Source organism: Poecilia formosa, unplaced genomic scaffold (genome assembly GCF_000485575.1).
Source record: "Poecilia formosa unplaced genomic scaffold, Poecilia_formosa-5.1.2 Scaffold17, whole genome shotgun sequence".
Taxonomy (NCBI): domain Eukaryota; kingdom Metazoa; phylum Chordata; class Actinopteri; order Cyprinodontiformes; family Poeciliidae; genus Poecilia; species Poecilia formosa.
The window spans coordinates 3,543,002-3,570,151 of NW_006799956.1; the positions used below are offsets into that span (position 1 = coordinate 3,543,002).

The window sequence follows — 27,150 nt, forward strand, 5'->3', positions numbered from 1 at the left end:
AGTTTTTGGTTCTCTCTTTTTTTTTGACATCTTGTATTTAAAATGTCATATGAATTTGCCTTGGCGTAATTAATTATATGCTGAAAATATGAATGTATGAATATGTGGAAATTTGAATTTGTGTTCCCCTGATTGCATGGCCTGTAATTTAGGATAGATAGACAGATAGACTAATGGTCTGTCATACGAAAACACACAAAAGAGCCGATCACATCTTTTATTAGTGGCAGGTTTCTGCTCTCCAGTGGGGAAATGTTGTTTTGCTGTCAAGCCCATCCCTCTCGCCCGAGCTTATATTTGCGGAGACAGCTCCCAATTAAACACAGCGGCCAATGACACATATCAAAATAACGCGTGCCAAGAATGGGCTGAAATGGAGAAACTTGCGGCTAAATCTTTAATTTTCGTCCCGCGTTGTGGATAAATGGAGGCAGAGTTACCTCTGCGGTCCGCTTCCAACGACAATCCGCCACGGCAACAGATGTACATGCTATTCTACAGATACTGTACACTGAGGGATTTAGTTTGCAATGCACAGATTGGAAAATATATGTATGTTTGTTTTTTGTTACAGAACAGGAGCATGGATGTTCACACCACACTGTGCCCTGTCACAAAAATTAGAGTAATTCATGCTGCAGCGCCTCATAAGGAGTCTGTCAATGAGGCTCAACCATTCTTTAGATTTCCTTTTTCATCAGCATCAAACACAGACCCTCGAGCGCCTCTGTTTCATGAGTAAATAAATTCTTAATGCCTAAATGTAGAACCGCAGTGCAGCTTTGAAACAGAACAAACAGAACCGAGCTGGCTTTGAACAATTCATACCAGAGAACAAGAGAAATAAACGAAACGAAGCAAAGACGAAAAAAAAGAGCCAACAGAGGAAAAAAAAAACTTAGAAAACTTCCTAATATGATATTTAATCTATTTTGTTTAATCAAGAACTGATTCTTAATTCAGGATATCTAATTGGATTGAGATTGTTCATTGTGGTTGCTGAGGCGAAGAAAACAAAACAAAAAAATTGATTATGTGGGACAAACTTCCAGGCGCAGAGCCATAGAAGAATATCGATGTAATTAAAAAAAAAAGAAAAAAACACACTGCATAAATATTCACACACAACAAGAGCAGCGTGACTGAACATCAGCCTAACAAGCCATATTTCTGACAAATACTCCATGACCTTAAGAGGGTTGACTCCCTCATTGACCTCTGGGGTCAGGATAAAAAACAACAAATCACCATGGATACAAGACACAAAACCTCGAAGGCATTTTCAGCTCCGCAACTTCAAAAAGTTGTATTCAAATTCTGAACTCGAACTTCACACACCTTTATGTGGTCGTTTAATTCAAGGTTTTGCAAAGTCATAATGCTGCTAAATTGTTTCAGCAAAGCTAAGGTGCTTAAGTTGGGCACAATAGCCTGCCAATCAGGAAAATGGAGGGAAAAATCGGAATAAATCAAAACTGTTAACTTTGCTTTTCCCGGCGTTGATTACACACTGAACCGCCTTGTAGGACCGAGTCAGAAAATAACAGATTACCCTCTTGGTTTGCATGAATAATGAGAAGCTGTGAAAAAAAAAATCAGCTTTTACTTGAATAATGTATTTCATAATCAGAAGTGGAACAAGAACACTGGAGGGACATATTGCATATATTATTACAGCCAATGAAATCTGCCAGCAGCGGTGAAATGGTAAATCAACAGTGGAATATTTATGACTTGATGATCTGGACTACCAAGCAGTTTCCGTGTGGAAATGCAATATTGCAATTCTCACTAACTCATAATTATGCATTGTATCAAAACCTGTCTGATTAGAGGATGAAAGCTTGTCTCAGTTGCAGGACAATATTTCTCATTTCTGTTTCTTAGTATAAAACCATCCTGCAAGCCAGATGTAGAAACTTTTAACTTTTTACATGTATATTAGTTCAAAGCATTCTTTTGTTTTTTTTCTGTTTTTTTTTTTTTTTACATTTTTGGTATTTGTATTACATGTTTATATTTCAGTTTAACCATTTTGTTTGATTTATTTATGGAGTTTAGAGTTTTATTTTTTGTTAACTTACTACTATAAAAGAATGTGGTAAAGGGCTTTAATAAATAATAACAGTTTCCAGTAGGTCTGTTAGTGTTGGGTTGATGTTTTCTCATGTTTCATAGGGTCAACTGGTCCAAATGGCTCTTGGATTTTTAACAAAAGACAAAAGTTACTGTACACTGTAACTTTTTTTTTTGGCTTCACACGAGTCACATGATCAAGTGCCGGATGCTGCCACTGGTGCAAACCACGAAGACGAAGAAGACAGGAAGTAGTCGCATGTAGTAGTAGATGATGTCATGGCATGTTTTTAATGACTTATTGCATGAACAAACTTCTTCATGTGTGATTTTTAATTGCATTTCTTATTTAATGGAAACATCCCAATTGAGAAATTGTGGTTTTTACACTAATGTAATGTAGACATTTGTAATGGAAACACAGCTGGTGGTGCTTGGTACATATGTTAACTATTTGGGCCTCTTCTTCAGTGGACCCTGCAACAAATCTATTGCAATTTGCAGAGTGAATTTGGACAATCACTCTGCTGTGATGACCTGTTATTGCCCTGGCACCATCTGTGCACACTCAAGCATCCTTATTTTACAAGTCTTCCTCCATCCCCACAACAACTGAACCCCAATTTGGGATCATTTGAACCGCATTCACTCACAGTTTCACACCTCTTGTTGAAAACTAGTCCAAGCAAGACGTCACTCGCCGTGCTCAAGCGGCTGCTGGCACTCGTTCCACGTGCATTGTTGTCCACTCCAATTTCCACTGGAGCTTTCCCAACTACTGTCCACTGCGTTTCTCTTCCCTGCGGTTTGTAGCTGTGGAAGTTGTGTGCTCGGTGTAAACTCCAGTCTTGTTTTCCTGCTACAAATAGTAATTGGCATGTGGGTCAAAAAGTTCAGTTCTGCCTTCTTTTGACCAGAGCACCTTGTGCCATATGATTCCTGTGTGAAAACCGCCAAAGGGACTTGCTCTTTTTCTTGAGCCGTGGTTTTCTTCTTTGCCAGTTCTTGCACAGTGACCCTTTACCTTTCGGCTACTTGTATGATTAATGCAGACGCGGTCCAGCCTGTCTCTAGGTGGGCGAACATGTATTAGTAGATGGTTGGTATTATTTTATAACCTAACTCTGCTTTAAGCTTCTCCATAGCTTACTCTCTGACCCGACTGCTGTGTTTCTTGGTCTGTAAAATTCTGTTTATTCACCAATGTTCTCAAATTAAAACTCTTGACAGAACAGCTGGCAAGTGCTTTGTAAACTGAAGATTTTGTACTGACTTCTTTTCATTTCAGTAACTACATACAGACATTTTCCCTTTACCATGCATGGCTAGCTTGTTCCTAACCCTACGGAGCAGTCGGTCTTCACAGCATTTAATTTGTTGGAAAAATTATCCGTACATTTCATCAAAAGCAAGGTCACACACACGCACGCACGCACGCACGCGCACACACACACACACACAGTTAATTTAGGAGAGAACATTTTACCCTACAGTCATCTTTGTGGGCTGCGGGACAAAACCAGAGTACCCAGAGAGAAACCATGACCTTCTTGCCACAGGGCAACAGTGCTACCGCCTGTGCCATCATGCAACCTTACAGGAAATTACACTGAATAAATTCAAAACCTTACATTTTTGAAGCATTTTTTATGACAGCAGAAATATTTTAACTCCAAGATATATCCTTATCCAGCCAACAAAATTATAGAAAAAATTGATTTGCAATTCTGTTTCTCCAGGGAAGGATTCTGTAATTTCAAAAGACTTACTGGCATGACTTTCCACTGAGAAATCCGAAAGGGTACCTCAGTCTGTCTGTGTTTGCATTTTTTTTCTAACAGTCTTCTCTGCAGGAGGTTCTTATCAATCTTGAGCTGCATGACAACCCGGTTGTCATACAGTATGAAAAATGTAAAGGTATCAGTGTGTGGCAGCAAAGTGGAAGGTTAGGTTCTTAGGCATCCCAGTTCCAGTAACTGACTATGTAACCTTGGGAATCTCACCTAAAGAATAAATTGGTTATTTTATCTCGTACCTGGCAGTGTGTTCAAGGGGCTCAATAAGGGACCAGAGTTAATTTTCTTTAAAAAGATGAGTGTTCTGCATGGAGCTTGTGTTTTCTTCCCATGGATTCACGCGTCCTTACTCAAAACAAGATCTATTGACAACAATTTGTATTCTAACAGTTATCTGTCTCTCTGACATTGGTCTGAGATGGACGGACACTTTCCTGTCTTTTCTCACTTTCAGCAGTGCAGTTTTTGAGGAGGTTCTTGATTAAATGCCATATCATCTCAATAGCTGTGTTTACACGCACAAAACTCATTGATCTGATTGAAATGGATTCCGAATAAATAACCCAAATGTAGCATTTGTACTGGCACAAAGCTAATAAATCTGTTCATGATGTCTGTTTACATGCACAAAGCTTTATTCAGAGTAGAAGCACTGAGACGTGCAGAGTTGTTAAATTTCCTCGCAGTGGCTGTAATGGCCCCCAAACAACCAATGAGAACAAAGTTCTACAATAAGAAGGGAGGAGCCACTCAGAGTGAGAGTGAGAGCTGAGCAGCGAAAAGAAGAAACCATGGGAAGTCAGCTCTTCTGATAAACTTCAAAACATTTTCTCTTAGAGTAGATTCTTTTGAGCACAACCGATCTCTAGACTCATCACTTGCATTAAGGTCAGTGGTCATGATTGAAGACTAAAAAGAGATGGAGCTAGAATCACTTTTTGGAAGGTGGACATCCTGTTACATTTGAGATAAAAAAACAATGCAAAGTCATAGAAATAGAACATGACAACCTTGAACAAGAATGTTTTCAAATAGATAGTTTGGATAGATTTTTTTCTAAATTAAATGATCAATTAAAAACTGTTTTATATTTGCACGGGTAACTTATTAAAATTTGATTGATTTCTGAGAACTTGTAAACATAAACATATTGCTAAATAACAACAACAGCAGGGATGACAGAAGAGAAGAAAGCTCACAAAACAAATACATTTTTAAATTTACATCTCTCAAGCTAAAATAATACCTCAACTACAGTGTCAAATATCAGATGAGTAGAAAAGGTGATGCAGTTCAATCGATCATAAAACGTTCTGTCAAAAAAAAAAAAAAACAGAACTTTGCCAACAAAATGGATGAACTCTAAGGCCTATTCAGGGTACGACAACAAAGCAAACGAGGGCAACTGTGGCTCAGTGTTAGAAAATGTTAAAGGTTTAATTCCACTTGCTGCACCGTTGTGAGAGTACAGGATCACAATCACAATTCACACACTTCATCCCCATAAACACACAATGCACGTAATGGGTTTCCATATTAAATGATACACATATTTCGTTTAAAGTGAATGAGGGCCTTTGATGTTCCACAAAAATGTATTTTTTTAAGGGAATCCACATGAAAAATATAGATACACCAGGCTTTGTAGCAGGATACAAAAAACAGTGTAACAACAGCTGTAAAGAAAAAAAGAAGAGTCAAAACAAATAGGAGCATTTTGGAAAATGTTTCATCTGTGTTGACAATAAAATTGAAGCGATGCATCTTGCAGCAGGTGATGGATGGTGGTATAAATAGCAGCAGATGCTGATAGAAAGCTCCAATCCTCATCTGAGAAGGGCAGGGCCTTTTCAAAGCCTGCTTGCGTGTTTGTTCCCAGGCCCTTAATTAAGAGACCCTGCATTGCCACAAGTGTGACTCCACATGAAGTTATAACGCATGACAGAGCAGAAAGGAGGCCAGATTGCTTTTGGGCCCTTGTCCGTTCACTGGTGCTCTTCTTCCTGTATCTTTTTTTTATTTTATTTTCAACAGTTGTGGAGATTTGTGAGGGCAGTGTACACACACACACACACACACACACACACACACACATACATACATATATATATATATGTTTTATCTGTGCACACTTTTGTGTAAGGTATCTTTCTTTGAATTATTCTCAATAGCTGTGGTTCAGTTACAAATGTGCACAACTCTTGTGCACATTTGTGTCTTTTCTTATTGTGTCGAAAAAACACAATTTCGCAATTGGACTGTTTCCATTAAATAAGAAAACAATAAGCCTGTTCAAGTTATAAGACAATAAAAATCATGGCAGCGACGAATGTAAACAGTTAAATGAGATGTTTTCATAATTCAGACATTGCGCTAGCATTCATCATCTATCAGCCGTCGCCGATTCAACACGTTATGGATTCAACACGTTTGAATGACACACAACCTTTTATAAACTGTGTGATGTTCTGAGAGCTCTGATATTGATATTGCATATTGTTAAAAAAAACAAAAAACATCTTCCTACTACTTCCTGTCGTCTTCTTCTTTGTCATTTTTGCCAGTAGTAACACCCGGCTGTTGATCATGTGGCTTGTGTGATGTGATAAATGTGTTTCTGTTGCAGTTAGTTTTACAAAATACATCTATGACAATACGGCTAAAAAATCGACCTCACCCTAGCGCAAAAACTTTTTGTCGAAAAACCTGATTTTTAAAAAAAAAACTGGCATGTTTCTGTTAAGCAAATTTATCTTCATAATTGCAATTTACACAATTTTACGGTTAATGGAAGTGCAGCCACCATCAGCCGTACAAGCAGAATATGATATACCATCCTACATATAATCCAGATAAGTTTTGTTTACAGAAAGTAAACATTTAAAGGAATTACCGATTTCTAAGTCTAAATATGCAAATCAATATAAAGGTCTGAAAAACCCCCCATCAAACTCCTGACCTAAAGTGTCTAAGTCGCTAAGAGTCATTTAATCCCGTTGACATGTTTTGCAAAAAAAAAAAAAAAACAAAAAAAAAAACAGAAAAAAACTGTTTTAAAATCTGCTCCTTACACACTTCTAATCATAAATTTTTCAAAGCTTTTCTGGGATTTGGCAAATGTCAGTGGTGACAGACAGTTCAGTAAGCCCAGAAGGATGTATCAACAATGCAGCCCACTAATGCACGGTTAGTGTCAGTCACTCTGCTGCTCAGTCACCGCTTTTCAAAACTGCCAGGTTGAATAAAATCTGGACATAATAAGCCTCCATCAAAGTGACAACTCTCCTGCTTATTTTTCTTTTTTTATATATATATTATTTATTTTTTCTTATGACCTCCACTTCCCAAGTCTTTTTGACGTATTAAATGTGATGTAACTAAAAGTAGTTTGCAGTTATCAGTTTAAAGTAAATATTTCTTCTTAAAAGCACAGCATATAGCAACAGAGAAAAACTGTGTAGCAGCAAGTCTGCTGGGTTAAAATAAATAACCACTCTTTAAATAAGAAAATATTGAACATTTTTATTGATTTCACAACCGAAGATGAAGTTCGTCTGGTAAAAAAAAAAATGTTCTCCCCCCCCATAGTAAATAGCTGGAGCAAAACATCCCCTATCTTTATTATTGCATTTGATTGCTTTTCTCAACTGACACTGTTCATGTTTATCCCCACCCTGGGAGTAAAAGTGTAATCAGTGCTCACGAAGGAGGTGTTTCAAAATCTGTCAAATGGGTATTTTAATAATATTGAAACAGAAGCTCATAAAGTTAAGACTCGATAATAATTCCAGGCAGGGCATTTCATGTTTAAATGAGTTCTCCATCTTAATAAGGTTTTCTTTACTCTTCCCGTCTCTCGCTGTTGCTATCCCAGGCATTTCGCTGATGCACATCTTCAAAGCTATGACTGTAAAAGCTGATTAAGTCTTAGCTCCTGGATTTTCTGTTTTACAAGCATTTAACTAAACAAGATGTAGAGTCACGAGGGCTGCACACTGCCGCTGCGAGCCGAAAGCAATCATGTAGGATATAAAATCAATTAAGAGATTCTAAATTGTGGGTATAGCAGACATCATGTGCGTATTTTTTCTTAAGCTGCCATGAAAGTGTAACAGTTTTTAAGTACATGGCAAGCTTGAAAAAATATTACTAGTCACAAGGCATATTTTGTTGTACCCTCAAAGAAGTAAAACAGGGCAGTCGTTCACATTGTGTTAATATTTTATTTCAAGTTAACACATAAAAAAAAAATGTTTGTTGTGTTTAATTCATTCTAGTAAAGATAACATGGTTTTGTCACATTTTAACCGAACAAAATAATTTTATTTTTGTGAACGCAACAAAATTGAGTTAATTGAATTAGGACGCCGATACCTCTCTTGGCCATAAGGGGGCAGTAATGCAACAACAAAACAGCACCTATCCAGGATAAACTATCCAGTTTAACCTGGATAGTCTGGCTGTTCATCCGAACATCTTTTACTTTTCAGTTGTTTGTTAGCTTGTAGCTCTGGATGCCTCTATTTATTTTCTATTTATTTTTTTATATAAAAAAAAGTAAAGAAAGGTGTTTAAAAACGAAACTAAACGCAAGTCTGCAGACCGTGCTGCTGAAAATTTCAAAAGACTGCTGACATTACGATAACTCTGAACTCAGGCATCAGTAGCACAATGGTCACCAAGAGGAAAGTAGTGATACCAAAGCCTGCCATTCACATCTCTAACACGCTGAACATGTCAAATTGTGCAACGAGTCGCAGGAGGTCGGGAAAATATTGTTCTTCAGAGACAGTAGCTTGCAGACGTTAACAGACGGGCACTTTACTCAGGAAATCACAAACGCTCTTGTTAGGAAAAACTGGAACTTGCAACATTTTAAACCAGGCAGCGTTTAGGTCGATGCCGAAATTCCTGTTCCAGTTGTTACCTTGACGCACACAGAAGTTTTTTTTTTCTTCATACGACTTTGTCATAGTAATATTTCATATTAGTTACCAATGCGGTGTAACTATTGGTGAATGGAAGCAGCTGAAAGTCACACTTATTCTACACATAATTCAAGCGTTTCTTGTGATTGTCTAGCTGCACAACAGTGATGGTGCTGTTAAAACATTACTCTGAAAACATCAAAAGTAGCTGTTTCCATTGACCATATTTCTTATTCAGTGGAAACACCGCAATTGCAATTTTTTTTTGACATTAGCAAATGGTCAACAAACTTTTGGTCACATTTGCTTTGTACAGAGACTCTGAGCTCTTGGCTACTGGCAAAAGATTACTTCCTGGAAGCGTGGACTGTGTTGAGGTTTGAAATTTGACCCAGTCGCTAACGTTTGTACGTGAGGTATCTATTGCACCTGTTTGACGCAATGATGCTTGCCGGAGATTGACTGCGCTCTAAACAATCATCCTCTAGTGCGAAAACAGAAGTGCCGAGCTGAACAAGATGGTTGTTAATGTTAGTTCAATATTTGGAAGAATGATCGAACTGATTCATTCACTTCCTCTGTTGCCACTTTGACTTCTGTTTTCTGATTGGAAAATCTCCTGGAGGGAATCCAAGTAAATGGGAGAAAGTTCAATTGCTGGCTACTGTCAACCACACTGTGAAACTCTGTGTATATGGTAGGGCAGAGTCCAGTCTTCGAAGGCCTAGAAAATGATTAATCTGCCTTTGACAAAAAACAAAGACTTATGTTTCATACTTGTGAACTTTCTAAGTTTCCTGGTACCAAAATATAGTGACATTTGCAATTAGAGTGAAGTCATTAGTGAGACATATTTGATGTGCCACAGACAGACGGATTTCATTTTCCACGCAATTGCACCCCCTCAGCTACTCCTCCATCAGTACAAGATGCAGTCCCACTCTGTGCTTGATATTTAGCCACAGGCTAGTCAGCTGTTAGCCTCTTTTATTTATTTATTTATTTTATTTTTTAATGGCCTACTTTCCAGCCAGGAAGAAGGTTTTTGGGACCTGGGGGGGAAAAAAAAACTAGTCCCATAACAGCTCCGTGCCTTGAAGTCATAATTTGTACTGTGGTGCTGCAGATGTTGCACTGTGCATGTATCTCACATGTGATGACGGTCAGAAATGAGTTGGCGAGGAGCCAGGTGGGGTTTAGTCAAGCCAACAACAGATGTGCTGCTGATCCCATGTAAAAGTTATTTGAAGCTCCTGTTATTCCGTGTATGTGTGTTTGTGTGTGAATGGATTTACAAATGCAGAGATCAGAAGTGGATAGTCACTTTGGTTTGAGGATAATATTATATAATTATGCAGAGTAATAAAAATAATGCATTTCTGGCTGGAATAACCGCTACTTACTCATTGAGTACAGTTGTTGCTTTTAGTTTACAATAAATTATGATGCAAAGTGAGAATTTCTTAAGTCAATATAGAAGGATATTAATTTATGTAACGTATGTATTTTTATTTTCTTTAATTCCACAGTTGTCATTCTGAAAATTATTATTTTTTTAGGCTCAACTGACACCTTATGCTACAGTGACTTCAGATCCTTGAAAAAAAGTTTAAATCTTCAATAGTCCACCTGCCAGGAAGCAATCGTTTCTCAATAGCTGAGAGCCCAGATGCTTAGAAACGTAGAACGAGGGGCTGGTTTATACCAGGCTAGCTTAAACTAGGAATGAGCTAGTATTGCCAAGCTCTAAAGATACCAAAATACTCACAATGTTGGTGTCAGCACAAGTAGTCTGCAATCCCTCTATGTGTAAATACTCAAAACATGATTTACACCTTCTTACTTCTCTTTTAATTCATGTAGCGGCTTAATTCCAGTGCTCAGCATTTACAGCAGCTATTATTAAACTGTTTTGTCCTGACATGTAATCAATCTGCCATTTTCATCAACACTGAGCACTTATTTGGAGCTTGATGTGTTTTAGCAGAAGTAAATGGGGAAACTGCTATCGCCCTGGAGTTAAAGTCTCCGAGAATCTGCTCACTCTCATTTTCCCGCTCCCTCTTTCGTTCACGGTGCCGCTCCTGATAAACCTACATCAAATGAAGCAGAACAGGGCCTGGATGGCTTCTATCACAAAAGCAGAAGAATGAATATATTCCTTGAGCTACAGGGTAGAGAAATTTAATGACTTTAACACACGCCGGCGATTTAATTGAACGCCTTCAACTTCTGCGCAAAATGCATACTTGGTGTCACTCGCAGGCAGAAATGCTGTCAAAAATAAAATGAGAATTCTTCTAACAAATTCTTCACCTAACAAGGCGATGTTACTTCATTTTTTTTTTTTAATTTTTTTTTTTGCTTTGCTTTATTGTGTCATCAAATACAAAATTACTGAACAAAGTGATCCAGTGCCACTGGCATTGAAGCATTGGTATGGAGATGTAATGTTTTTAGTTAAGGCTGAGGAGTTTCCTGAAAAACTGATATTAGCCTCAACACTGGAAAACCTGGAATATTCTTACTGCTACTTATACTTTTAAGACTGGTTAATACTTTTTTTTTAGTGGATATTTTTAAACAAATTTGTAATGAATACTTTTATTTTATAGCACAATCAAGTATGTTACCTTTAGCTGTCATAAAAATCCTGTATTTATCAATATGACTAAAATAAATTTGACTTGGTGATTTAACGCCTTGAATTTGGGCTTCTGTCTCTTTAAGAAACTCTCATTCTTTCTGAAACTCTGCCTTCTGGAAGTCATCAAAACAACGCTCCTCTATTAGCCCTTTAGCAACATTTTTACCAGCGTTGCCATGAAGTACGTAATGAGCTTGGAAGCTTGGAAACTAAAGCTCTGAGGAGGAGCTTCGTCCTGGAAGGCGGGGCTTGGTCCACCCAGGCGTTTTGAACAGCTGCATGGTTGCCAGGGGAGATTAAAGGATTTCTCAAATATGCATGAAAGAATCAAGGCAACACTCCAGTTATGTTCTTGATGAAGGAATAACAGTATAACATGATGTAAAGCAAAAAAAAAAAAAAACGTATTTTACTCAATACTTAAAGTTCTTATTCCAAATGTAAAAAATGTATTGCTTTGCATTTATTGTCCTTTTTTCTTTTAATATATGCTTGAGACCACACATTCATCTAACAATTAGAATGGAAGATTGTATTTTCTGCATGAAATGCAAACCCAACAATAATATTTCTCTCAAAATAATGGAAATTCAGGAGCAGTTTAATTGTTCTTATCATTTGCCTCATCCTGATCTTTCAAGGTAGGACGCTCACACTTTGCAGCAGATGTTATTCATTATCCTGCTGTTTATACACCACACCTTGCTGTAGGCAGCAGCACACTGAGCCAAGAGCTGATTCTATTTATTGAATACACAAGAACAACCAAACTATTAAAACTTGCCGTCTGAGCTACAGAACAGCAAGGCCAGCGGAGACAATTTTATTAATATAATTACACAAACCAGTGAAACAGGAAAAACTTCATTTTTTTCCCCCTTCCTTTGTTCAAGGTGCTGATCATTACTCTCACTGTTGGTTGGCATACCAATTTTGGGAGTATTCTTTGCTGGCATTATCTGGTATTCTTGTGTCGAGCTGTGATCGCCTGGCAAGGGAAGGGGGAGGTCATAAAATCCAAGAGCCTGAAGCCAGAGCTTTGGAACGTAAATGAGCCTGTATTTCCTCCCCTTTCAAATTAATTGATTCTACTTCAAGAAAAATGAGCAGGAGCAGAAACTCGAACAATGCAAATTACTTTTACAAAGCGAAGGAGTAACTCACCAGTTCCTGGGGTTGCAAAATTAATTCGTCTGCCAAATGAATGCCAGCATTTCCACATATTCATTAACAATTGACTGCTTTTCTGAGCGTGACGGCACACTTGGTCATAATCTCGTTTATCTTGTGTTAATACTTGATTTTTGGGGTCTATCATTCAAGACCCCATGGCAATAAACCTCTTAATGCCAAAGACTTCTCACAGCCATGTTTCCTGCTGAGTCAAACATGACTGATGTTGCTGAATCACGTGCCATTTTTAGTAAAATTGAGTTTATTTGTACAAATAACCAACAATCTCATTTTAAATGAATGTTGCTTCATAGATCTGTTTTTTGTGCCATCTGGGATTAATACCTCCAAGTCACAGACTCTTGTGTAATTCTTTTAGACTATCATGGAAACTTCTCTTACGGTGCTTTGACACCTGGTAGTCCGGTAGGCTCGGCTTGATTTGAGACCAAAATTGCAACTTTTGATACATTTTCAGATGGTGCGGTTCGCTTTCACACTGCACTGTATCCAACACGCCAAACCATCTGAAAAACCTGTTCACCCCCTCGCCTGTGGTGGCGCTGCATCACGAACCACTGAAGGAAATGACATGAAAACCTCTGAAGAAGACAACTTCCTCCTTCACAAAATGTAAACAGTAATAGAGTAGTGTCAGATTTTAGCGTTTGTAGGATTTCTCTCTTGTCTTTGGTGGAAAACTATGAGTTCTTTCTCCAGCTAGCACGTTTGGATCAGCTGCGCTGTAGTTTGCTTCCTGCTTTTATAGAGCGGCCTGTGCTCTGCTTTTATGGGGAATTTTACCTCCATAAGTCAAGAGCACACATTTTCAGTTTGAAAGCAGGATTTCATTTCCTTGTTCTCAAAACTTACGTAATACTCGCACTCAAAGCTTCTGCTCTTCTTCTAATATTCTCTGTGCTCTCTCAAACCTTTGTGCTCACGCTCAGATTTTGTCCTCACTCACAAAACTTCTCTCTGCACAGATGAAGTCTTCGCTCGCAAATTCTTTTCTGCGCTCTCATGGAACAAAACTGCACCGTTGCCTGGCAACCGTCCCAGCCAATAGAATGAAAGTGTTGTACTGGGCAGTGGGAGCTTCCTGCTTTTCTGTGCCGCCAACTGGATGTAGAGAGAAACAACCTCAGCTTCCTGCTCAGAGTAACATGGACAAAACCAGCTTATTCTCAGGTGTAAGAACCTTTAGTGCTTCATCTGTGAACAACTTTAATATTGAAGAACCAGTTTTAGCTTTCAATTACATTCCTCTCTATTTAAAATCATGACCATTCAGATGGTGACCTTCACAACTCTGGGATGATTGTAAGGTACTGGCATTTATCGCGGCCAATTTGGTTTCCTGACATAAAATTAAGGTTCTGTAAAAATGCTTTGGCTCCCGTTTTTTTTTTCTTTTTTTTTTTCACAATTTGACATTTTGTGACAATGTGATTCAAAAATGTTATATCACAAAGTTGTAGGTATTTGCAAAACTGAAAACATTTTCCACACATAAAATCGGGAAAATTGGGATTTTGAATGAGGAGAATTTACTGCGGTGTCCCTAAATACAAGAAATTAGAATCAATTTCATTTAGAAATTCAGGAATCACGTCCTAAAGAACTGGCTAGTTGTATAGCTGCAAAATCAAGGATGACTTTGAGAAGTTCAATGAAGGGTTAGGTTATAAAACTATACATAGTCAATCATATTATTGTTCAGTGCATTTCTCAAAACTGGAAAGATACATTTCTATTTCTACAAACGGTCATGACTATGGCCTTTTAAAAAAAAAAGTTTTAAGAACAAAGCTGGTTGCAAAAGAAAACCATAATGGTAAATTCTAGTTGAATATATCTGCTCACTGCACTTTTTAGATTCGCTTTTAGTAAAAATACATTTTTTATTTGAAAACTAAGCGTCTTCTCTAAAAGTATGCTCATTTGTGTCTCATCACGTAAAGTTCCCATAAAACACACGAACGTTTGTGGTTGAGACGCGACAAAATCTCGACACATTTAAACAACTTTTCGCAAGCGACTTAATCGGCGCCACACATCAGGTAAACCTCTTTTTTTTATTCTCAATTATTAATCTTTTAGTTTCGCTCCGAACTGAAGCCTCAGAGATCAACAGACATCGATTTCAGTCAAGAGCTCCCATGGCTTCCATTGTGTTGGCCTATTTTTTTTTTTTGCGTTGTTGTTGCTTATGTGTAGTTTTTCCTTTTGAGTCTCGCCACAAAAAAAAAAAGGACTCTTGATTCTCTCCCTGAATTTGAAATTAAAATGAATATTAATCAATTCCCCTGGCAAGTCTCAACCGAAGTGAGAATTGAGTGAAGCTGCAAGATGTCTTACTGAAGAGCAACTCCCCTGCTGCTCCTCTATGTAACATGGTTTTCCACATCTTAAAGGAAGCAGGGGGAGGGGAGGGTGAGGTCTTTTTTTTATTTTATTTTATTTTTTTCAAAAGACAGGCCTGACATCACGCTCGACAAAGCAGAAATTGCATTAAATGCATCTTTATTTTTCTATGGAAGCCCTCAAAACTTTTTTTCTTTTTTCTTCGTGGGATGGAAACCACGTCGCCCACATTCTCAGGTTTGTTCAAAACGCTGATGCAATCTTCTGCCTGGAATTTCGGAGAGCAGCAGGGCGCCCGGCGGGGGGTAAATCTGCTAAGGCTTCCGTCAAACTGCAGACGCATCATGAAATCGCAAGGCGCTGACAAGACGCCGCATTTTATTCCTGACTGTTTAAACAACAGCAGCAGCTAATTACATGCTTAGCATTTCTGTTAACACGCTGTTCATATTTCGGGGAGTTAAAAAAAAAAAATAAAAAAAAAGTAGTTGAATTGCGAGTGAGGATTAGGTTACCTTCCACATCGGTCATTTAACATGCTTTGGTTTTAATAGAGGGGGTTCTGCAGGAAATTTGCATTGTGTGTGTGGAGAGGAGTGGAGGCTGCTGAGATGTCTGAAAGCTTGGGAGACCATGCATGTTGCTGTGCCCTCTGGGAAACTAATGACCAATGCACAGAGGCTATGCAAGGAGGATCCCCAGCACAGCTCTGGCTCTCGCTCTCTGGTCGAGGGGATTTTCTCCAGTAATTGAACTTGAGAGTGGCTGCACATACAATTTAGGAGAAATGTAACTGTGGTGCGAAGCTGGATGATGCCTACATACTACAACACGCTTAGTGTGTCTATTGGCTTATGTTTTTGACAATACTATACTACTAAAAAGTACTATTTATTTTGTTAACTATGTATATGTATATAAAAATAGTTATATTGTACAGTTTAATCGCAAACAACGTGATCCATTTTCAATTTTAAATGAAGACAAAAATGATCCTAAAATTTCATGAAGACCAATTGTAAAGAACCCCAAATTAAGTTATTTGCTTTTGTCCTTTGTTGACACTTATTGCTTTTACTTGCGTTTATCTGTGATTAACTTCTGGTTTGATGCTTTTATTTTGAAGGGACAGTAGCAGGAAAATTCTCTCTCTCCAATAGACCTGCAAAGAAAAGAACCTGGGTTTCAGCATTTCTACAATCAAGATGATTCGCCAACATTCACCTATTATTTCCATGCAACTCTATCATTCAACAAAAGTATAACATACATATTTTATCCGTGTTTGCTCAGTGACATTGTCATGTTTTTTTTTTTTTTTTTTTCTTTCCCAATCATCTAAACTCCCAACTTCATTAGCTGCTCAGCACATGTTAGCCCACAGGATTCACATGTCAGTAGAGCCACAGTCGCGACAAAATGAGTCACTCCAGGGAAGTGATTTAATGGAGTGGTTTAAATTGCTCTAGGCATAGATGAGTGCCCCTTTGTTAGCAGTCCCATGAGATAGCAGACCCAAGCGGCAAAGACGTTTTCTTTTTCTTTTTCCTCATTTTCTCACATTCCCTTGTCATTTGGACCTGATTGTCGGTGTGAATATGCAAGCATGGTTTGAAATCCAAACAGAAATGGAAACCAGTAAAGGGCCCTTGTTTGCTTTTCTTAGCACCGCGAGGAAAAGTTTTCAAAGTTTGGAGTCGTAAAAATATTTGCATGCGTCGCGTCGCTGGAGAACCCGAGGTGGGGGCTGCCTGTGTCATCGGGCCCCTGCTTCACTCATTACTGAGGCTTCCAGCTGTTTTACACCGCAAAAGTATTCCTTTATTTCCATCTCGCTGTGTTGTTTTTATCCCCAAAAATCGACTCGTGATAGAATGAATTCACTTAAACACAGCAGCGGATGACGGTAATTAGCCAGAATCCTCCAAATTACTCCTGATCAGAGATAGTACTTCAGATAGTGAGTTATTTTCCAAACCCTTCCTCGGCCCCACACAGAGTTAAATTATGCATGCCCAGTCACTTTGACTGAGTTTATGTATTTATTTAGGAGTTTTATACACAAATTGTTGTTTTTTTTAAGTTTTATTGGCTCTAGTGGCTTTTATTTGATAGTGAATTGACATCAAAGTGGGTAATGAGAGAAGGGGGAAGACAAAGGTGACCAGGCCGGGAATCAAACCTGTGACAGCCTCCTTAAGTGGGTTGTTCTTAACTACTGCGCCACCACTGCACCCTTTTACACAAATTGTTAAATTTCAAAGCAGGATTTCACCAAAAGCCAAAGGGTTACACAAAGCACCACCAGTGTTTAAGGAGAGTGAACATCCAGGTCGCTGATGTAAAATTTGGGTATTAAGGCGATCATAAGAATAGAAATAATTGTAAACAGTAAGGGTTGACACAAATATCTGCAATTTGGGGAGGAGCGAGTTGTTCCAAAGAAGACTGACTTTTCTCCTGACAGATAAAGCTCTGACAGGGAGATCGCTGCAGACTCTTCAGACTCTGATGATCCACATTCTTAAATATGGATTCAGAGGCTGAAACAATTGGTGACAAAGATGATTGTCTTCAGAAGTGGCATCGATCTTTTCATTTTGCTTTCATATTGCTTGTGTGAAATGTCCGTAAAACAGTCAAACAGACAACAGACAAATCGGTGTGGTTATGCATTAAACGCTCTGCAAAGTGCATAACCACACAGGAGAGGACTTTTCTCCCTATGAATAGCTGAATCGTGCGCTGTGCCTTAATGTTCACCCATTCAGCAACTGTGACGCAGCTTGGTCTTTACGTAGTTTCTGCTTTAACGTCTGTTGAATCGTCTCTCAAGTGCAGCCATTCTTGGGTTGCTGCTTTGAGAGGATCCACTCACTATTCGTCCACATTGATGATAATCGTTTTTAGCAGAAATGGAGGAATTTGTCGTTTTTCGGGTCAACAAAACCAGCAACAAAACCACAGGTTTGTTTCCATTTAACTAAAGAGTTGTGAATATGCAATCATCTTAATTTGAAGTACAAAAACATATTCAAAATTATTATTGCTCATTATTCCTGAATTGAGTGAATAAAAGTATTATTTACTGTCCTAAAAGATGAAAATTAAAATTCTTTTTTTTTTTTTTTTAACAATGCAAAGCCTGGCTGTGTCCTTTGATACTGTGCATCATGTGTTTTGTGTTCATCATTTATGCCTCATAGCCAGAATATCCAGAATATCTTCGGTTTAAATAGTCAGGAAGAAAACCTGGACTTTTCCTGCCCATGTTGGTTTTCCGTGGGCACTTCCCATTCTAGCTGCGCTGGATTAATTGGCCACTCTAAATTCCCTTTAGGTGAAGCTGTGCGCCTGTATGGGTGTCTGTGCAATGTGTCTATGTGTTTGCCCTTTGGTCGACTGGTAGCCTGTCCGAGGTGTAACCCTCTAAATGCATCTGCTTGTTGGATGCTAAAAAGAGCCCCAAACCTCCATGACCTCAAGCATGATAGAACGTGTAGGGAAAAAAACGTGCAGTTAAAAAGTTCATAGTTTGGTGTCAAATGCAATCTGTCAAAGCTCTGCTGCTTCTTCTTCTTGTTTTTTTTACTCCAAACAAAGCCTCAATTATGTAACTGAGGGATTTGTTTTTCTCAGAGCTGATAAGATTTCCTGAGGGTTCTGGAAATTAAAGAAATTATCATGTCAAAATAAAAACAGAAGACAAGCAAGATTAATTACTAGCACATGTTAAAAAAAAAAAGAATATTGCATTAAAGTGCAATAATTCTTGCCATTTTTTTCAGAAAATGAAACCCATGTAGTATATATAGCCTTCACACCAAGCCTTTGCTTCTTGTGAATTTGATGATTATGGCTTAAAGATGATGACAACTCAAAATTCAATGTCTGACTATTTGAATACTGTGAAAAAATGCCATTAATGGAAACTAATGGAGTCACACTCTAATCAGCTAATTAATTCAAAACACCAACAAGGAGGCACAGAATCCACAATGCTTGAAATCCAGTGTGACTGTGACCATCATCACAGTCATGGTGATGGTCAGTGATGGTTTGGGTTGCCATGTCAACTGCTGGTTCTGGTCCACTGGTTTTTCTGAAGTCCACAGACCACACAGCTGTCTACCAGGAAGTTCTAGAGCACTTCATGCTTCCTTCTACTGACGAGCTGAGTGGAGACGATACATTTTTTCCCAGCATTACTTGGTACCTCCCCACACTGCCAAAGGTACCAAAAGCTGGTTCAATGGCCATGGTGTTCCTGCTCCAGGTTGACCTTTAACCCCACAGAAAGTCTATGAGGTGTTAAGACGAACATGAGAGACACCAGACCCAACATGTCAGATGACCAGAAGGCATCTGGGCTCCCATTACACCTACGCTGAACCACAAGCTTATTGTCTCTGTGCGACGGCGCACTGATGCAACAATTTATGAAAGAGGACGCCAGGAGCCCGGCATTAGAGCCTAAGACATCAATGTTCGATTGGAAGCACAGATTTTAGGGTAGTCTTTACCTGAAACTGAAAAACAACAACAAAAGCTTGAAATATTTTATCCTGTGAGATGAATCTCTATAAAATGACCGTCTCACTTTTGACAAAAAAAAAAAATAAAAAATAAAAAATCTCACTTTACACAACATTCCAAATTTCTGATATTTTCTTTACGGCTGAGTTGTCTTGTAGATTCCCACACATTTAACACGAGACTTTGAAAAACACTTTAAAACCAATTTTATGCTCAAACTATTGAGTTCGTTTCATCTTCGTTCACGGAAGACAATGCAATTTGTCCAAGAAATAACTGCACAGGTGTTGCTGTAAACTCTCGCGGCGAGCCTTCGTGAACAGCAGAGCTCTGGCGCAGGGGGGACACCGAAATAGATTCTCGCCATAATTAATGTAATTGTTTACACCTGTGTTTGACAAGCCATGCCATCCACAGCGAGGGGCAGACTGACTGCCCAGCTCGTTTTAAACCTGCAATAAACTACAGAGGGATAATGAGGGATTAGAAACAGGTGTCAGAACTCCAGGAGTGCACGTTGTTGAGCTTTTATCCGACTATCCGACTAACACCTCCTAACAGCGCACACTGCTTTGTTTGTTCTACTCAGAGAGCAATATTAGTTAAAGGGAAAGCAGTCCCTTGAGAAAATCAGAAATACCGTCTGCAGGTAATCTAATCGCATTCCTATCATGCTTTATAACCGGGCATCATAAAGCTCTGTTGTCTCAGACTCCTTTAGATTATGCATAATTCTGTAGTGGTTGCACACCTTCTCCTGCCTGGAATATTAATGATATGAACTGAGCACCTCATCACATACCTGCAGGCTGATTCATGCTCACACACATAAAAATCAGCAACAACACAGAAGAAGAAAAAAATAACAACAACTGATGTTACAGTATCACAACACGTATTCAGTTTCTGTTTTACCCCATTCTTGGTTGTTGCTAGGTTACAAGGTTTTGCTGGTCTAGTTTGATCAGAAAGTCAAGGGTTACTTAACTCTGGATGTGGACATGTTGGTGTAAAACTGGTGAAGATGGAATAAGATCAGTCACATTAGCTGAGTTTGCATCTCAAATGGGAGCAAATCTCTGTATTTCATGAATGTAAAAAAACAAACAATTTTGCAATTGCGGTGTTTCCATTAAATAGGAAATCAAATTATTATCACATGTGAATAAGTTCACTTATTCAAATAAGTAAATAAGCTGCCCATTGTCTGGAACCCCCCCCCCCCCAAAAAAAAAAAACTTCATCCTCCCACCACTTCCTGTTGTCTTCTTTGTGGTTTTTGCCAGCAGTAACATCCTGCTGCTGATCATGTGACTCATGTGAAGCGGAAAAAAAGTGTTTCCATTGCAGTTTTGCTAAATTATTCATCTATTTCGATAAGGCTGAAAAACAAAGGAAGAAAAAAGTTTTGTCAAAACTGGTGTGTTTCTATTAAGCAAATGTATTTTTGCTACTTCTATTTGTGTAATTTTCTGGTTACTAGAAACAAATCTAGAGATGTGATCTTGAACACATCTGCAAAGGAACAATTTGATGTGCTCTATCCAAAATTACTGTTAATTTGTAACTTCCTAATTCTAACTACAACAATTAAAGTAATCCCTCCTTCTTTACGTCAGCAGGAATCTGGATTATTTTTTTTTTTTTAGCTATGCCTTGGAAAGAGTTTGAGGTAAAATTAAGACATAAAAGTTTGACTTGGAGAGGGAGTCAAAAAACTGAACTTCCTTGAGGTTTTAAATTTGGTTTTAAATGGAGGCTCAAGTTACCTCAAACAACCTTTCATCCTGTTTTACAGAGCAGGGCTCTGGTCTGCTGAGAGACAATGAATAGTGCTAATTTATTTAACAAAGTTAATAATTCATACCATGGTAAAACACCTCTAGACACAATGGCAAACATCTGAGAATTGCAGATTTTACATGTTTTGATTTACATGCAAGGTCACACATGGAGCAAATTTAGATTGACATGGGATATGAAGCTCCAATAGGCCTTAACGTTGTGATTCATAAATAATTACGTTGTCTTTAGCTGACATTATGCAACCGATTTTATGTGTAAAAAGATTCTGAGTCAATTTTATTATTATTATTATTATTATTATTATTATTATGTAATCCTTTAGTTAAAAAAAGGAGTCAAAGACAGAAATAATTAAGTTGAACCGTTTGCGTCGGTGCTTGACGAAACACACACTCTTGTTAAATGTTGTCTTGCCATAAGGTCTCCAGTGTTCAGTTCAGTTCAAATCACATTTATTTTGCTGTTCCTTTCAACATTTAAGTTTAAGAACAGACACTTAGTACTATATCCCAAATATTTTCGTTGTGCCCACATAACCACTCCAATTTGATCAGTTTCTTTTAACCAACACATTTTTTAATTACAAGATGTGCACTTCCTTGTTGCATCTCTCTGATTTCCTGCCTTGGCAACATTCAAGCTGTTACGTATTCAGATCCTCGTTCGTTTGTTTTGTTTTTCAAAGCTCAGTCAGACTCTCTGGCTTCAGAACAACTCAGGATTTCTCTTCACATACACAATAAGAACATGTTCAGAAAGGCCTTGAATCAAAGTCTAGTTTCAACTCGAAATATTGAAACAACTGTAAATCCTTTGCGACGCCCGATGGCATGTTGTTCAACATATTACATGCTACACGGCCTAATAATGTGCTACTGGGTGAAGTTAAACTGCCTTAGGCTTGACTCTGCAGAGTCTTCTGGGTAAAACATGTTTCACCAGCCGGGCTCTCCTGCTGTACAGTCCCAACAGTCACAGTTTCCGTCATGCACAGACAACCCTGTAGACCACAGAGCCACTGTTTGTCTCCGGGTTACCAACAGAATGTGAACAATCACTTGTTTCTGCTGAAGCAATAGGAGTGGCAGTAGGTCAAGAATACTGAGATATGATCAGTGTTGCAAAAGTAAACTTGGATTGTGTTTTATTTGTGTTGGGGTGAAGTTACACAAAGGCAGTTATTTTAGTAATCAAGTAATCTATTGATTATTCTTTTGATTAATCGAGTAAAAATGTTGGTAAATTCTGCCAAATTTTTGTATCATATCAAACATACTTTTCTGTAGCTTAGAAAATTAACCTGCAACAATAACAACTCGTTTTTTAAGTCAACCTGGACAAAAACACTCAAAAATCTATAATTAGTAATAATGAAATAGTAGAGCAGCAGTCTGACAAAGACACACTCAGCTAAAAATGAGAGAAAATGATATTGTGGTTCTCAGCTCATTTGTTCATATTCATTCATTTTAATAAACTCTCACTTTGCACAGCCATTCATAGCTTTTCTGTCCATGTGAGCGATGGGATCTATGGTAACCTGGTCACACACAGAAACACACCTGCCATCTATGTAAAGGCCTTTCAGTTAGCTAAACCTGTCCTGACATTGGCTAGGAAGTAACTTTTAGGTTTTCTGTCACTGCTCTCGTCAGTCGTGTTCATCGACTTTTTATTATCCGACCTCGTCTAAGACGCACAGAAAGACCATTGTTTCTACAGACTCTTGTGGAATATTTTCCCTCTGTTACGATGGATCCTCTGCATTCCTGGTTGCTGTACGTAGATCAGGAAATGCGTAATGCGAAGTGTGTGCAAACAAAACTCTGAACGGTGTTGTGTGTTTGAATTCTGGTCTTGTGTTCTTCTTCCATGTGCTAGTTTGCTAGTTTCCCTCCATGACTTTTGGCAAACTACAATCAGGACTTCATGGCTTTCTTGTATCAGTGGCTTTCTTCTTACCTTGCTTTAATAGGAAGGACAGATTTTGTGGCTCGTAGTTCTTTGAGTTTGTTGGTTTATCAAAGACCAACTAGCTCACAAAACTGGGGATTTTCTCCCCCCCGGCCCCGTTTTCCGTAAACTATTCATGACACAAATAGTACATTTTAAATAATTTAAAAGTTTTATTCTGGTTTTGAGGATGTCATCTCTTCCAGCATTGACAAGGTTAGCTAAAGGTAAGAGCAACATAAAGCCGCTATCGCTCTTAGCTCTAGAAAAACAGTCATCTGAGCCTCTCTCAGATGTTATCCTGCTAGTGCTGGATAGAAACCAGTCGTAAACAGAGGGACTCAATTGCCTTTTTCTATATCCTTTGGCATAGAAACATCTCACGTCTGGCTTGCTGCTTAGGCCGACCTCTATTCTGTCACTTAACCACAGATGATAAGACGGAGGGAGAGTGGTGCTGACTTATTCATGCTCAACCAATTAAGGGGCAAACACACGGCGTGGTAAATTTCCCACGCCAACTGGGTGTTTGTTGTTTGGCAACTACAAAACGACGACGGTCAAAGCTAGTTTCTGCTGCACTCTTGACAACACTTTTTGTTTCGCGGTAAGAAAATAGTGGGTGGTGAGTTGCATGAATGTGCAGAAAACAGTATTTATACTGAGCATTAATGTCCACATTTTATATGCAATATTATTGTCTCCCACTGAAAGATTTGCTTCGGTGTAAAACTCAGGATGTCTGTAAGATAAATCAGACGGTGGTTTGCCAGCAAAGTCACAAACTGATGAGCTGGCTGCACAGAGACTACAAAACTGCTGAGGAAAATGCGAAGCTGCAGTGTGTAACTTTTACAACAAATTCTGTTTTTTACATATTTGTTAAGATGATCACTATGTTGTGACAGTACAATAAAAGACAGATAATATGTGAAAAAAAAAATTTTCTCTGCTTTCAGTGCGGCTGTCATTTTGAACAGATACATAGCTCTGTCAGAAACGACCAATCAGAGCCAGGAGGAGGGTGTTAGCACTGTCAATCATCCTCATGCACGCTTCGCTCACCCCTCTCTCTCTCTGCTAAGCTACAGCTGGTTCACCACATTATAACCTGCCACGAATGCTAAGGCTAGTTAGCATAGCCAAAGATGACAGAGAATAAACAGTTTTCCTGTAATGGTGAGTTGTTTCACCACTATTAGCACATTTAGCACTAAGACCCTCCTCCTGGCTCTGATTGGTTGTTTTCGGCTGGTGCATTTCTTCAGATGGCAATAGTAAGACATTGATCTTTTCAAAGATCATCTGTCTTATATTGTCACAACATTGTGACGGTTTTAACAAATATGTTTTGCCAGATTCGTAGTTGGATTTAGGTCCGGCCTTTGACTGGACCACTCTAATGACGTCTAGCACAACGTTATGAAGTATTCTGTTTGTAGCTTTTGTTGCATGTTTGGGGGTCATTGCCCTCATGGAAGCTGGGAGACAGAGTGAGAGTGAGCATGATGCTGCCACCACCGTATTTCTTTGTTGGTCAAAAAGTTCAATTTTGAATTCAACTTAGAGTCATTGTGTTTCCAAACTGGGACTTCTTATGGCATTTTACCCCCAATAATTGTCTTCTTCTATTCCGTTTCCTCCATTCTGTTTATTTCATTTTATTCAAATAATAGATATTGACATTAACGCTTATAGGATGAGCAAAAGATGGAACATTTTCAAAGCTCTTCCTATTGAGGCACTTAGCTAAGCCTTGTGGAGTCCAGGAATGTTTTGTTCCTTGTTTGTTCACGTTTTGTTTTAAAACCAGGCAGATTTTGTTTCCCGGTTTGTTGAGGATTAAATCAAAAGGTTTTTTTTATTTTTTTGTCAGAAAACGGAGGAAATGCTGTTAGTCTCAGAATTTCTCTAGGTTGTTTTTTTCCCCTCCCCTCATCAGTTTCTCAGCTGCTAATTTATTTCAAATTTTTGTCACCTCCTCACTGTTAATTTATTTCGCTATCTTGTCAATTTACCATTTGGAGCATGAGAAGCCAATTAAAATATTGTTGAGTTTGTGCCAAATGTTCTGTGAGGAAGTAAAAGCGACAAACTTTTAACTTCGTTTAAACGAGGAGCTGCACAGCGGTAGTGATGTTAAATACACTTTCTCACAAACGGAGAAATGACAGAGTACAGCCCTTTGTTTTTCTTAGAAATGACAGTAAGGTGATGGCGAATTTATAAAAAAGAAAAGAAGGGAGGAAAGTGTAAATTAGAAGGTTTTTTTGTTGTAATTCTTTGTTTTTTCAGTTCTCAATATTCCACTAAGTCATCAGGACAGACATTTGTTGCACTGGATGCATGTGGGCGCTGTGATTCTGCAATCAGCGGATGTGTCGAAGCTTTTTTTGCTTGGCATGTAGCTACTCCCCCCCCCCCTTCCTTTTTTTTTTTAAAGATGCAAAGAAAACAGCCTTGAAGGCTGACAAACATAGCAGGAGACATCTTGATTAAAAACTATGTAGGCTTTTTATGTACTTCTGTACAGCATTAATTTATAAAACAGTGAAACAGATTTGATTCTTCCACATGAGAAGCATCTATACTGATTGAGAGTAAGTCAAGACAGCTTCCTCTGTGATTTTCTGGTTGTTTAGATTCTTGGTACGTCTTAATTTCTCAACAACCTGATGACAAAATGTCCAGGGAATCTTTCTGTCCTCCTCATAATGTGTCATATTGGTTTTTGTAGTGTTGAACAGCTCCATGGTATGAGCCTTGAAACTCAGAGACACTTTGTAAACGGCTTTATCAGGCAGTTTGGGTCTCAAAAATCTTTACGTGGAAACAAGTTTACTAACTGATTATAATGAGAAATTAAATATTTTCAGGCCCTAATTCTCACCAAAACACAAACACTCAAAGTCACAGTAATTTTCAGCAGTCATTAATTTTTTACAACATTGTTACACCCATTGGTTTGTGAAATATTAATAAAGCAACAACAAATACAGGCAACATTTTCTTTTGGGTACAACTACCTGCTTGATGTAAAATTATTATTATTATTATTATTTTAAAAGGAGCAACAACTCACGTTATTACCAGCATGGGGTTCTCCATTTATGCTGTCATTGTGGAGAAAACTTGGAAAGGAGAAGGAGTACATAGGCTGCGCTTCCGTTTGCCATAAAATTGCGCAAATTGAACTTATGAAAATAAACTTGCTTATTGGAATCACGGTAATTTGGGAAAAACTCATGTTTTCTGATAAAAGTTTCTTGTGCTAAGATGAGGTGGTTTTTCAGTTGTAGTTATTATATATTTTGCAAAATTGCAAAGGAAACTTTATTTTCCCCATCATGCGAGTCACGTGATCAACAGCTGGATGTTACTACTGGAGGAAAAGATGAAGAAAAAGACGGGAAGTGTTAGGAAGATGATGTTTTGTTTTTGTTTTTTCAGACGATACGGATCCGGCTCTACCGGAGCTCTCACAGCATCGCACAGATCATAAAAAAGTTGTGCATCATTCCAACTTGTGGAATCCATAACTAATCTGTAAAATCACCGACTATGATTTACCCAAAAGGCCACATCCATAGCTACTCCCAGGTATGAGGGGCTCGTCGATCCAACGTCTCCTCTGACTGGCTGATACATGATGAGCGCTATGGCTGCATTATGAATATATTTCATATAACTGTTTAAAAATCACAACAGTGACGGATGTAATGATTTGTTGCGTAATTTTACATTTTCATTTCATTTCTTATTTAACAGAAACGTCATAATTGCGAAATTGTATTTTTTCCGACATTGGCGGAATATAGAAAAAGATTTGCAATGGAAACACTGCTATTTATAGCAGCAACATCTTAAC

At 38.3% G+C, this 27,150-nt stretch overlaps 2 long non-coding RNA genes across 2 annotated transcripts in view; one reads left to right on the plus strand and one right to left on the minus strand.

Annotated features, from left to right (window-relative positions):
- LOC107835658 (uncharacterized) overlaps positions 1 to 11,800 on the minus strand; it is a 26,570-nt gene extending 14,770 nt beyond the window's left edge. Inside the window, exons 1-2 of the long non-coding RNA XR_001661475.1 lie at positions 11,787 to 11,800; positions 1,921 to 1,926 (exon numbers count right to left, since the gene is read on the minus strand). This is a non-coding gene — a long non-coding RNA (uncharacterized LOC107835658). The remainder of the gene's footprint in view (positions 1 to 1,920; positions 1,927 to 11,786) is intronic.
- The window catches only part of LOC103134518 (uncharacterized), a 94,717-nt gene that overhangs the window by 40,123 nt on the left and 27,444 nt on the right, over positions 1 to 27,150 (plus strand). The window lies entirely within an intron of this gene.